Source organism: Trachemys scripta, chromosome 3 (genome assembly GCF_013100865.1).
Source record: "Trachemys scripta elegans isolate TJP31775 chromosome 3, CAS_Tse_1.0, whole genome shotgun sequence".
In the NCBI taxonomy this organism is placed as follows: domain Eukaryota; kingdom Metazoa; phylum Chordata; order Testudines; family Emydidae; genus Trachemys; species Trachemys scripta.
Genome location: NC_048300.1, coordinates 168349389 through 168364106, shown reverse-complemented (window position 1 = coordinate 168364106; position 14718 = coordinate 168349389). Strand labels below are relative to the sequence as shown.

The 14718-nt window shown below is 42.0% G+C and overlaps 1 protein-coding gene across 5 annotated transcripts in view; it reads left to right on the top strand.

Moving 5' to 3' along the window:
- MYT1L (myelin transcription factor 1 like) overlaps positions 1 to 14718 on the top strand; it is a 384470-nt gene that overhangs the window by 125673 nt on the left and 244079 nt on the right. The gene's annotated exons all lie outside the window — the stretch shown is intronic.

The following is a 14718-nucleotide window of genomic DNA, read 5'->3' as shown; positions in this document are numbered from 1 at the left end:
TCCAGAAACAGCAGCTGCTTGCTGTGGCCTACTTACAGTAGGCTACAATCTTAGGAAAGCAGTAATACAGGATCCAGTTTGTTCTGCTTTGGTTAGTACAGAGCCATCAGGAGGTCTGATTAGCTGTCCAGCAATGCAGCAGATGTTGCAATAGGGCCAGAAACAAAATCTGCTGTTTCTGGCATGTTTACCACTGCTCACCATGTGACATGCTTTTTGGATCTCCAGAGGACAGTCTGAGTTATAGGATTCTGGATGGGCCACTGAATTTTTGGCCTCCAGTAGAGTTAACACCACATGCACCCCTCCACACAACTAGTTGAGAGCCCACTTAGAGGAAAGAGGGAAGTTCTGACAGTTTGCTTTAGGTGGAGAAAATACAAGCACCAAACATAGGAGTGCCTCATCAGAGGGTGCGACTGTGATGCGATTTGTGAACTGAGGATCACGTGGTCTCAATGATGTTTTTTGTCCAGCAGAAAGAAATGCCCAAATTAAGTTCTCAGAACTGGAGTATAGTATTTTGGATAACTACTGTAACCTTCCTGTAGAACCAGGCCAGGCCCAAGAACCCAAAGCCAAGCAGTGGGAGGTGGAAACAGACCCGTCTGCAGAAAGAGATGGATGACTTGACTGTGGGCTTGGATCCTCCAGATGCAGACAATTTCCAGTTTGGAGAATGAGCAGAAAGAGTTTGCATAGGTGGCTGGCAGAAGAGAAGAACCTCTCAATCAGATGAACAGAGAAGCAGAACTGTGCTGAAGTGAAGATGCAAGAGGAGGCAACGATCGCCTCCCTAAACAGAACTTTGGTGGAGGAAGCTCTTGAGCAGAAGGTGGAGATGCAGCAGTTCAATAAAAAACAACAGAGGTTGTGGACCTAGTGAGTCCCAAGGTCAACACTGGAGAAAGCATTTATGAGATGGAGAAGTCCAAGTTTGCCCTGGAACAGCAGGTAGAAGAGATGAAGCAGAAGATGGATCCTGAGGCCAGCTAGTTCAGAGCTTGATGAGGAAGGAATGTAGCTGTGCCCCCTGTTGCAGGAATAAGAAAGTCAGAGAAAAAGAGGGCCTGCCCAGCAGATGACCAAAGCTGAAAGGATCCTCAGTGAGAAGTTAGCTGCCTGTGATGATGTTTCTTAACTGAAGACAAAGGTAGAAATAGAGCTGTAAACTCAGGCAGAGGGGATCAAGCAGCAGCAGAAGTTGGTCCAGAAGAAGGCAGGTCATCTGTGAAAGAAGGTCAAGAAAGTTCAGCCAGTAGGTTGTGGAGATCGTTCAGTGAATGTGACTATCTGTATCCTTCAGCATAAACAGAGGCTGCACACAAACCAGAATCTGCAGTTACGGCAATGCTCATGTAGGTAGCCACGAAACCAATGCTCTAATAAACAGGAAGGCCTGATTGATTTGGCCAATAAGGATTTGCTGCTTCTGAGAGAGCCAAGCACCAAGGCCTGTAAGAAAAGAACAGTCTAGCTGAGGAAAAGCACCACTTAGATTTCCAGGTGGCTATAATGGATAATGATGAATAGGAAGAACTGTGTATCCAACTTCAGAACATTCAAGGAACATGGGAAGAAAGGTCACAGTATGCCAGCTTGAAAGTAGGCTGGAGGAACTGTGAACAGAGACTTGGGATACACAAGGTAGATGGAAAATATGAGGCTCTTGCCGGTAACAGAGAACCTGTCCAATGTTTATTAGGGTATTGCCTAGGGAATAGATGTCCATTCAGATCTAATTTTAAAGCCCAACCAGAACCTTATTAATCCACAGTTTACCCAAGACCGAGAGTGTCAAGTCATTTTCAGACCCAACCTGACCTGAACCCTACATTTCCCCGTTAACCTGCGTCAGCACTGCCACTGCTGCCTTGTCCTTGAGTCTCAGCCTTATGGGGGGCTTACTGTGCTACCCTGCTGTCCATGGGGTCAGCATGGATGTGGCTGCATGCCCTGCTCCTGCCGGCCACTGCTGCCTCCTTGCACTGTGTGCTGTGGAGTGACAGGCACTGCGTCTCATCGGCACTCACTCTGCAGCACACAGTGCAGCGAGGTGGTGTTGGCTGAAAGGAGTGGGCCACACAGCTGAGCCGAACCCACAGGCAGGAGCAGGTAAGCAGAGAGCAAACCCGAGAGAGTAGGGTTGTTTTCAGACCCTAATACTTGTATTTGGATCCCATTGGGTTTGGATCAGGTTGCGAGGCTCCACTGGGGACCAAATGAGAATGGGGCCTCAGTGTGCTAAGTACTGTACAAACACGGAATAACACAGTCCCTGCCCCAAAGGGTTAACAATCCAATAGCACAGACACTGATGAGGTGAAAGGGGTAGAACACACAAGCGGAATGAACAATGTGATGGCTGCAAAGATCACGTTAGTTCCATGATTTACTTATCTGTTTGTTTTTTAGGTGGGTTTTGGGCTTGTCTAGTCTTAAAGCCCTTCAGTGGAGACACTACCCACACTGATGGAAGGGGTTCTCCAGATGGCATAGGTAATCCACTTCCCCAAGAGGTGGTAGCTAGTCTGACAGAAGAATTCTTCCATCAGCCTAGTGCTGTCTACAAGGGGATTTAGATTGGCTTAACAGTGCTGCTCAGGAGAGTGTATTTTTCACACTCCTGACTGACATAGTTAAACCAAACTAATTTTCTAGTATAGACCACACCTTAGTTAGGTGGGGATAAGCTAAACAAAAAGATAAGGGAATGGAGAGGACAGGACAGCTCAGGCTGAGATGACGTTAGAGCGCATGCAGCCAATCCGCACAGGGCCAGAGAAAGTCCAGTCAAGTCTGTAGAAAATACTCCAGTGACGACATCGGTGTCCCTGGGTCCCTGCATGAGCTAATTCTGCAGCTGCTCCCGCTGGCTTGAGTGAGTGTCCGTCTGGCACGTTTCTGCATTTTCTGTCCCCAAGGCCACATGGCTGGGGGAAAAGGGGATGCTATATAGAGGTTCTCCTTGCACAGTTCTGGGTCCAGAGGTTTGGAGGCCCTGGCTGGGCCCCATTTTATCTTCTTCTCCCATCCCTCCACAATGCAGCAATACCTGCTTTAGCTACTGCTGTTGCTGATCCTACCAGCTTCTTTTGAACTGTTGTTTACCCTGAAAGGGATGGAATTTACCTGGTATAGGTTGAGGGTTAAAGTCACACCTGACAATGGAAAGAAGGTAAGCCACTGTGACACAAAAGAAAACTGAGGCAGGAGCAGGGCTGGTGCAAGGAAGTTTCGTACCCTAGGCAAAGCTTCCACCTTGTGCCGCCCCCAGCTCTGCGGCAACTCCCCGCCCCCACCCCCGTGACAGCTCCCGCCTTCCCCGGGGAGCCGTGCGACAGCTCCCCACCCCAGCTCACCTCTGCTCCACCTCCTCCCCGAGCACGCTGCCCCTGCCGGCAATGACAATAATTGCATGGAGCAGCCGCTGCACTGGGAGAGGGAGTCTGAGCTGCACATGTCAGCGTGCCGCCGGCAGCCCAGCCCAGGAACGCTGTAAAAAAAAATTGGGGGCACCACTTTTTGGCGCCACCAAATCTTGGCGCCCTAGGCAACCACCTAGTTTGCCTTAATGGTAGCACCGGCCCTGGGCAGGAGCCACAGAACCATAGGATGAGGTAAGATCTGTGTCAGTAGGCTTATAAAAACATATTTGTAGTTACTTCCAGAATTCAAGATGACAGCATATAAGTATCCTGTGAAGAAAGCTTACTTTATTCATTATTTTAAATGTGTAACAAATGCAAAGAGCAATCGTAGTTTGTCAGACTCTTGTTTTTTAGTTAATCTTTCAGGACAAAATATACTGTGTAATTTTGCTGAGAAAAATCTAACACGATGCAACCTATATTGGGCCAAACCTGAATTGTTCACAAGGAAGCGCACATGCACCCAAATAAAATGTTTGATATTGATTAGTCTAGTGTATAGTTTGATTCCTGTTTGTTTTGTCTGAACATCCCTCAAGGCCTCCTTGATTATTTGTCTGTCTCAGCACCATTCTCCAACAGTCTCATAGTAAAAAGGCCTAAGACTGGTTGATTGGATTCAAAACTTGCAGACTTCCCTCTTGTAACATCACTCTCTATTAACAAAACTGCAAGTTCTCTGAATGGAGTAGAACATGTTAGACCAAAGTAATTCTTCCCAGTCCTTCCCCTCCCATATTTGGAAAGTTTTGTGAGCCTTGGGAATACTCCGCTTGGTGAGATGGTCAATCACTACACCTCCTGTAATCCATTCAGTGAGATAAATGTTTGAACTAAGAGCCAAATTTCAAAGGTATTTAAGCAGCTAAAGATGCAAATAGGTGCTGGGTGGAATTTACAAAAGCAGCCAATCAGTTAAGGTGGGTAACTTCCATTGAAATATCAGTGGGAGTTCAGTGCCTAACTTGCTTAGGCATTTTGTAAACCCCACTCTCCACCTATTTATATCTTTAAGCACCTAAATGCCTTTGTACATCTAACCCTTAGTCTAATATTTAAAACTGATTATTTTAAGCCAAGGAAATTTTGGATTCTTTAACAGTCACTGGTGAAAATGGTAAATTTTTAGCTGGACAACCCCTAGGATAAGATAGATGTTCCATAGACTTCTTCAAGACTTTTGCAGATAAATTAATCATTCACTCCCCTTCAAAAATTTAATTTTTTAAATTTGGATTCAGCTCTCTTCCCTTGGCTAGTCATAAGGCTTGCATAGTGGGAGTACCTAGAAAAGATCTCAGTTTTTTTCAGTATCCCCCAGCCTATCTTGCTAAACAACAGTAATGTGAAACATATTGGCTAGGCTGCAGGAAAAATTTTTTCTTGGCTTCACTAATCCAGGCCCTGCCAAGCTCATTTTGGGCAGCAAAGCCACAGGCAATCCCTGGAATCTTATTAAATATAAATCAGCAGGCCAGTAACAAAACTGTAGAAGCACTGGTCATATTCATGAGGAGGACCACATGGAGTGGCTTTTAGGTTTGGAGAAAATGGACTAAGGGACAAATGTGACACTGTAAAATTGCTTCCTAGGCTTCCCCCAAACCTCATCAAAGGAAAACACTCTCTCTCTATCTCTCTCTCCCCACATTGATGAGGTAATTGCTGAAGTTGTCCATTTTTCACTTGATTTTTTATTCAATTTTAATGGCCTGACTTTCAGAGGTGATGAGCAATTTATTGAAGTTAATGGAAGTAAGTTGTGCCCCATACTTCTGAAAAGTCAGACTATAAATTCCTTGCTAATCTTACTTAGTTTGAATTAATTAAACAACAATGACTTGCAATAGGAAGCACAATGTCACGATATATGTGGATGTTTTTTTTACTTTACCAGTCTATCTGTTCCTAAGCTTATGACAGTACAGGAAAATCTGGATACAAACTAGATTTAACACATAAACAAGTTGTCTTTTGAATTGACTCTGGATGGATAAAATACAGAGTGCTTGAAATTAAATATTCTATCAAATCTTACAGGGATCTTAAACTACTGAATATTAAACACAAAAAATTTACATTTTAAAAACAAATTAAGGTTGCAAAGTCCAAGCACTCTAAAGTCAGGAAATGCCAGAATTAAGGGTGCCCATGTTGCCCATTTTGTCCTCTTGTGCATGTGCATTATGATACAGTCTTTAATGACATGATCACATACTATTTTTGTTACCGGACACCTGGCCTTATTCAGTGCACAGGATGGTCCTGCTCTGGGGGTGAATCAGGGTTGTGTAGTGAAGGAGACTTGTCTGTAGGACCTATGCTTCATTTGTTGCAGAAGCTGAAGTAGTGAAGCAGTAGTGAAGGAGGCAGGGGACTGCAGGAAAAGAAAGGATAGTCTCCTGGGAAAAGCAGTGGACAACTGGGCTCCATCCCTGCCTCCAGGGCTGCCAAGAGCGGGTTTGGGCCCTGGTGGAAAATATTTTTCGGGCCCCCCAGCAAGGGTGGACCGGCTAAACAGGGCTGACGAGGGTGGGGGGACCCGGGCCTCAGGCCCCCTTCCGGACCGCCGGGCCCCCGTAATTTTTACTGGCTTCCCCCACTTTTGTCAGCCCTGCCTGCCTCTGCCACAAAATTCCTGTTCTAGTTGTGGAGAAAAAACTTGAAAACATGAACCCTTAAGGCTCAAAAACTGAGGGTAAATTACATTTTCTTTTTTCTTTCTTTTTTTTTTAATCTCGTGATTTTTTTAGGATCTGACTCATGATTTTGAACACTTGGGTTTGGGAATACTGTCGAAGCCCACCTACCGAAATCAATGAGAGCTTCACTTATATAGTTGAGATCAGAATTTGGCCCTTACATTTAAAGTGCAAGGTACAAGGAGCCTCCTTACCATCACTTGTATGGCCCATGTGAAGGCCTGGCAGAGTTGCCATTCCTTTGCCACACCTCCACTTAGTCTGGGATAGCTCTTTCTAGCCAATAAGGTACTTGTATATTCTTGGGGGATTTTTTCTTCTTTTTTTTAAAAAGCCTCACACCTAATTTTTTGGCCTTTTGACCTGAGTCTAGAAAGATGATTGCTCTGATTAAGAATGATGGACCTGATGCTGCAACTGTTACTTATGTGAGTAGTTCTTCATTGGCTGTTCCATTCATCAGTGCCAAGGAACCTCTGAAATTCAGCAAGCTCTGTCCTTGTATTTCCTGAAGACTTTGAAGACAGAACTATATTTCCAGTTCATAGTGTAGCTATAGGATGCTTTGGGGTTAGTCCATCAAAAATGTTGTCTATCTGTTTTGTTTGAGTGATACATACATCTATACTTGTGTTGCACACAAACTAAACTTAAGTTGGAGACAATAAAATGAAACACCCACCCACACTCGTTTGGTTTTACCTTCATTCAAAGGGAGTATAGTGGTTGTGTTTTATTGGAGACATTTTCCATACAATGCATGCCTTTCGCTGTTCATGTATATGTATGGATTTAAATTTTTGCAAGGCAAATAATCTTTTTTAGTCTGATGCGGTGAGAATGATTCCCTTGCGTGATCAGGAGTCAGGCATTGATTACTGTGTTGTGAAGGGCAGAGGCCGCTAACTTCAGAAAACTGGCCTTTTTTTTTACCTAAATAAACAGCTGGGGTTCTTTTTATGCTAGAGAATATGTAAGGCAGCATTTTAATAACTAATCTGTGTGCCATTCATTTAAGGTAATCATGAGCCAGTGGGATATTATCGAAAAGAAATCTTCACTACAATTGTTCCGACTCTGTTTTACAACTTTACTTTACAACCAAATTTACTTTTAAATATTGAGTCAGTAAAATATTTGCTGATATTCTATCTGCGATTACCAAACAATGCAGTTACCAAATCTGATCAGAGTCTGAGATTTAACATGTGTTTTGTTTTTAACTGCTTCAAAGAAAAATATTCTTATTTACTTCTCAATTTATATGCTATGGGGCGGATCTATACTTAAAAGCTGCAGTAGCACAGAGAGGTGGTAGCTGAGTTGACAGGAGAAGTCCTTCCATCGACATAGTGCAGTCTACATCGAGCATTAGGTCGATTTAACTGAGTCACTCGGGTGTGGATTTTTACACCTCTGAGTGATGTAGTTATACCAACCTAATTTGTCCTGAGACTCACTCTAGTGTCATGGCACAGAGGGAGCAGAAACCAGCTGGATATCCCCAGCTTGAGGTTCCTCCCAAGGTGTAAAGCCAGCTCCAAACACCCTGCATATCCCAGTGGTTATAGTGTGGAAGGGATGGGGTTTGTGTGAACTGCACTCCAGTAATCTCCCGATAACTATAGTTCTTCGGTGGCTGCAGGCAGCTGGCGTAGATATGAGCAACTCCTACACTGCTCTTAGCTGTGTCAAGGTTGGTGCAGAACTGGCCCCAGAATCAGGGAGCTACCATCAATCCCTTGCAACCCCTCTGATGCATACAGCTGAGAATCTGGGTCCTATTTTTATTTATTTGTTCTTTTTGAAAATGGGCAAAAAGGAGTTTTTATATGGCATTGAAATTATAAGAGCCCATACAGATTGAATGGAGAAGCCAATGAAATCCATCTATGAGAACAAAAATACGCAGCTAGTTAATATATCAGGGACAATTAGACTTTCTGCTGTAGAAGGAGTGCCAGTCCTTCCTTCTATTTTCTTATTGAAAACAAATGTATTCTGCTGCTAACTGGGAAATTTCACGTTCTGTTATTGATGTCATGGCTCTAGTACCATATTTCCTTTCTAACGGCATTCTAAGATGCTGGCAGAATTTGGGATTTTGGTCCACGCTCACATCTCTATATATTGCATGCTAATAGGAACTGTCTCTTTGTTGGCAAACACTGAATAAAAATAGTCAGCTCACCTGAAAATTTGCCCAGGTTCCTTTTATGTTTTTTTTTTTTTTTTTTTTTTGAGGGATCCCTTACCTTGTATTTGAAATCTGAATTTATACCTAGATGATCAGCTTTGTATAGGCAACAGTATTTTGGATGTCCTGACTGTTAGGATCTAGCAACTGAGCGCAATAATCTATGTCAATAGGAGCTATTTTCCCCCTTGTGCATGTGACTCCCTTTGATAATATGCTGCACTTTGGAAGAATAGCTCCCCAGTGTAAAAATAAGATGAATCTGTATCATACATTTAAGAATAGAGGCATTAATTGTTATCCATAAACCATCTTTACATTGAGGACTGTTCTTTAGAAGCATATTTAAGATTACATGGACTCCTCGTCTGTAACATGCTTACACATCTCTTAACTATTAACCATCATAAACCATACCTCGACATTAAGAGTGAACCAACTATTAAATCATCATTAATTTACCCTGGTATGGCAGAGTTCTAAGTGTACCCTTTCCTATTTTTTTATGAGGAGCTTCTTGCTTTGGTATCTAGGTGCCAGAATTTTAAAAGTATTTAGGCACCTAAAGAAGCAGATAGATGCCTAGTAGGATTTTTTTTAAAAGAGCATACTCAGGTAGGCATCTAATTCCTAACCTGCTTAGGCACTTTTGAAAAATCCCACTAGGTGCCTACCCTGAATTCTTAGGTCCTGAAATACCTTTGAAAAATCTGGCCCAAAGAGCCCAGGTTTCACACTAAGAGAGGACATAAATGGCAGTGTAAATTACAAATCAGCGTTAGCATAAGATGGTGTAATTTATGGGCCATAAAGGAAAGAACAGGTTTGGCAAATAAACTAACCTCAAGAGCCTTCCGTTATCTTAAATTTTCTTACACCATCCTGAAGTTCTTTTTCCAGCACTATCTTTGCCCTTCTGCTCCCCTCAGCCTATAAATGTATATTCTCACACTGACATGAACTTACTACTATGGTGTAGCTTAACCACCATTTATGATATCTCTGAATTTGGCTCTATAAGTGTTATCGTACATGGTTGCGCAATGAGATTAGTTCAGGATGGACCCTTCACATTAAATGTCTTTGCTTTAGTGTACATGAATCAATCCTGTACTGTAGCATTTGTGCTGTCATATTAAAAGATGCAGTAAATGTTCATGCTCCCTGGAAGCTTGTATGCTTGCTGCTGTTTACCGGGTATGCTCACTCTTCATCACAAACTTGAATATGCTTCTGAGGATCAGGCTGAAGAACAAGCCTAGCAAAGTTAGATTATGCCAGCGATGTCGTGGGAAATTTCAAATGTTTCCAAGTGCAGAAGCCAAAGAAGCTGCTGAAACATAAGCAAATACTCAGAACAAATTTCATTGTATCATGATCTTTTTCTAAACATATGCGTGTGTCAATCCCTGGGCCAGACTGTTGGCTGTATGAGAAAAAACAGAGAGGATCAGAGTAAAGAGGACAATGAATTCAGTTTCCAAACTGCATTTTTATTTTGAAACGCTCTTTCTTTTTTAAAAAGCATCTGAGCATCTGGCATATGAATCAAATTCCCCCAACATCATTTTTTTTAAAGCGCTTTACTTATTTTTTTCAAAAACTGTCCGAGAAACTGAGAGCAGAGAGATGGGGCAGTGTGGGTTGAGTGATAAACTACCACAAAGCAAAGCAAGAACCTCAAACAGCAGAATTCCTTTTTTTCTTTAAGTTTTGTGAGCCTTTAAAATGGCATTTTTAGTTTTATGTTTAATCTACTGACTACAATTAAAGCTCATCATAAATGTTTGTATTTAAGCCATTTTTCTCCTATAGCTTTAGTCATTTTTTTTAAACTGGTGGCTTTAAAAAAAATCTGTAGGGATTTTTAAGGCAATCCTCTGATGTGGGACTCGACTCATTTGGAATAAGTGGTTTATCTCCTCCTAGCGTCAAATGTGGCAGTGTTGATCTATGAATTATCTGGCACAATACTGCAAAGCTATGAGGCTGCTAGCCACATATACTCTTTTCTGAGACAGAAGTTACAGCTTCCTATGAGTAAAATACACTCCAGAACTCCAGGCTCTGTAGTGCAATTTGCTGTGGTGTTCTGGAAATGTAAAATTAGGCTGACAAATCTGGGTGAAATTATAGGTACGAACATACATTGGCTTTGTTTCCCTTTTTAAAAAAGAGTTGCCTTTGTATTTAGTGTTCGGGGAAAGTGGTAGACTGAAAGCCCTGGAAGAGGGACAATATGCAGGTAGGAGGGCCAAAGGCAGAAGAGAAGGGTTGTAGCATAAAACTAATCTCACTGTATAGATTTGATTGTACCCTTCTGCCCCTCACCATCTGAATGTCCTCTGTCTTAAACTGTAACTTTTTGAAGTAGGAACCATCTCTGTATGTGCTGATAATGGAGCCTTCATAGCACTGTGGGTATAAATGATTAATAAAGCAGTGACAGTGCAAGTTTAGCCACACTGTTCCACCAAGAAGCCTCAATCCTACTGTACTCTGGAGGGAGCCACTTCTAGGACTGAAAGGAATTTTTAGTTTCCATGCCCGTTATTTTCTTCCCCTTTTTGCTAAAGTTTGAACAAGCATCCTAAATGCAGCGAGAAGGGGGAAATGTGATGTAGAGCCAATCCAGAGGGAACTGGACTGTGATCACATTCATTTCACATAGGCCACTGAACAGCTATTAGACAGCAGCAACTTCCAGTCATTACTTTATCTGAGTTGGATTTGAACTGGCAACCCAAAGGTGAAAGACCCTATGGACCATTACCAATCCCCCACAGTCATGCAGTCCTTTCTTGCTTGTCTCCTTAAATATGTTTCTAGCATGAAAGCAACCAGAACTTTTTGTCTCTTGCTTATAACTGTATAGACCTTGTAAAGTACCTACTGGGTACAAAAAAATTTGCACAGCGAGGGAGTTAGTCTTTATCTCTCAGAACTCATTTAAAGTGCAACCTAAACTTAATTTTTATAAATGTGGCCCTTAAGTTTCCCTGTTACTACTTTTATTACCTCTTTTCTTCTTTCTGATAACATTTTTCTGGACCAAAATTTAGTTGCCTGTAAGGTCTTCTCTCAATATTTTTTAAATTGAAATCTCACTTCTCCTTCCACGGACAATTAGGACACCAAAAAAGTGTCAAGTTCAGAAGCAATAGACAAGATAATGAGATTATTTTCACTATGCCTCTTCCATCCTTATGGCCTTTTTTTGGGCTGGGGGTTCATTATCTCCCTGATACGGATGGAATGCTGGGAAGTTTTACAAATCCCAGATAGTAGTACTGAAAGGAAATGTTAACACTGCATAGATATAACTTTTAAATACCAACTTCATGTCCATTTGCATACTGGAGTCTTAATTATTTTATTCCCATAATACAGTCCCCCCAAAGATCAATTGACAAAGGACATAATTGGGGGGTAGAACAGTGCCATCTGGTCTGACCACACTCCAACTGAGCTACAGTTACTGCCATCAAAACCAAGCGAAATCCTTCTTTCAAAGACTGCATATTACTGCTTAAAACCTAATTAAATATAAATAATGGGAAATCAGTTAATTATTTGTATCTTTGTGAGGCCTAGATAACATTTTCCGTTGAAAACATTCATAATGAAGAACAGTATCTTATAGGAAAACATTGATCATCAGTCTGCATTTCAACAGGGTTCTCATTAATAACACAGAATACAGAGACATTGTTACAAATCAGTATCCCTCCTTATTTCTTAGGGGGGGGTTCCATAAATGTGGAAAAATGGAATATATTATGTATGTATTTCTTCCACATTTATGAACTCAATTAAGGGCTTAATTCAATTAAAAACATTTTGTAGCTTTGTGGCATGGAAAGTCATGTAAGACTTGGAAGCTGTGAAAATTGGCTCCACACCCAGTTAGCTCATGCAGCAAGGAATCAGCTGAAATGTGGAAGCCAATTAACAATAAAACTCTTATGCAGTGCTAAGCTGTAGGCATTTGAGTAGCCAACCAGGAGGTGGAGAGCATATGCAAATGAGATTTCTCAGCCCACACCAACCAGTTCTATAGAACCTTGTAAACCCACCTCCTGTCCGTATCCTACCACTTAAAATTCACAGGTTGGCACCCTAGCATGAGAGTTGATATGGAGAATGGGCTAAGTAGCCACCCTTCAAAGGGTATCAGTCTGTCTGTATAGGGAGCTAGTGTAACCCATGCCTGCTTGGTGTGGCACTCTGTCCACCATCCTAGCTAGACCAGCTAGAGATTGATGAGCCTGTTACATCCGTGGTTAAAAGACATGTGTCTTTTAGCTCAGGCATTAAGCTCCAGTGGTCCCAGGTTTGATCCTGGCTGATGACGATCCGAGTCTGTCAGTGTTACACTAGATAGCTATAAACCTATAATGAAAGGGAGATGGAAATGTACTGATTATTATATATTATGATGGCTGTTGTTAAGTATAGATGGCAGCCTTGTAGCAAAAGTCATAGGAGCAGGAATGCTGAACTCTACCTGGCTCTGTCACTGGCTCATTGTGTGACCTCAGGTGAGACATTTAGCTTCTCTGTGCTTTAATTTTGTAATCTAGAGAATGGGCTTAATATTTCCCCAAGGCACTGGGGTTTGGGAGTAAATCTTGTCTCCTGGGCCAAGCCCAAGTAGCCAAGCTTGGCAACATGGGGGTTAGTGGGTGGAGAAATCTATCTTCCCTAAAGCCACAGATTGGTAGCAGTCACTCCACAGCCATTGTTGCAGCCCCAAATATCCAGAGAGATCCAGCAGAGCTGCACTCTACAGGGCTGTCTTGGTTCCTAGATCTTGCCTCCCCCGTACAGTCAAAGTTCCTGTCTGGGGCTCTCTGTGGCTGTGGAGGAGGCGGTAGGACCTGTCCCTCAACATTTGTGAGATCCTTTGAGCTTCTCAGATGGAATGTGCTATAACAGTGCAAAGTGCTACTCTGAATATTCAGTAATTTTTTTACTACTGCTTTGAATGATAACAGAAGAAATAATTTAGGCCTCGATCCTGCATTGAATCTACATCAGCACAAAGGTCCTGCACAGATTAAATTGCAGGACTCGGACCGCAACGAGAACACCTACGTGAAACAATGACATTTTAAAACAGCATCTTCAGATATCTGAAAATGTGTTTCACTCCACTGATCTGAATTTGGCAGCAGTGTAATCCCAGGGGGCTGCCATTTCAATGATAGTTCCAACTGGAGACCCAGCCTAATGACCTGTATCAAAGCAGGAAGATCAGTGAAGCAGTCACGCACAGAGAAAGTTGCCGCCACCCATAAATGCTAGGAACTGCAGCTGGTTTCCAGAGCCATTTTTAGGTCTGCTCTGTATTTTATCTAAAGTTTGTATTTTTTTTTAGTATACAGCAAACAAGCCAGGGGAAAAAATACAGGACTTGAAGGAGAGCTGTGAAAATCTGCTGCTCCCTGCCTCTCTGGATGTAGCTTTGATCTCCCTGTCTTGCTAAATCTGATCAGGCTGAAAGAATGGCTGGTTCGTGCTTCTTTATTTCAAGTTTAAATGTTTTAGTTTTAGGTCATTTAAAAAAAATCAGTAGCTTAGCTCTGAGTGATTGGAATATATTGTATATTCCACTGCAGCTTTTCTTTAAGTATTATAGCAGGGTGAAGTTTCCGCTATCAGGACTTTTTGATCTCTAAAGCCTTTTTTGCTTACTTTTCGGACATTGTCCCTTTAAAGTGCTTCCCTGGTTGACTGATACCATAGATCCCTGGGTAGTAGGGGAGAGAGGCAAATCTCTGGTATTTATCTCTCTCCCTGGATGATGTCAGGAACTGATGCATATAGCAGCCAAAGAAGTCTATTTGGGGAATTCCAGCCTGGCAATCAGTCTGAGTGGAGTTATGGATGTTTTTCAAGATAGCACACAGCTATCTTCCCATCCCTCAGTCACTAAATAGAGGAACATTTTTGTATTTAGGGCCTGTCTACACATGAAGGTTAATCTGGAAAAAAGGAAGGGTGTGAATTTAAAGTGGATTAACTGTTCTTGATTAACTAATTATTCCAGAATAGGGATATCTACACAGGGGGTTAATCAGGAATAGCTATTCCAGAATAACTTTCACTGTAGAAAAGCTCTTAGTTTTCACTTAACATGCATTTACATCTTAGTGTGTATAAATGATAACACACTACAAGCTCTTCTTATATTCTGGATATGTTCAGGTGAAGCATAAATGAGTGGTTGTAACTGCCTGAGGAGTGTACGTATTCATAAAACTACAAAACTGGTGAAGTGTGTTACTGCTATTATAAAGTGATTTTTGTTCTGTTCATGAGTTGACTGTGTGTTTATACGGGATGCTGATACAGTTGGTAACTTTGCTTTTCAGACCTTTCCTTT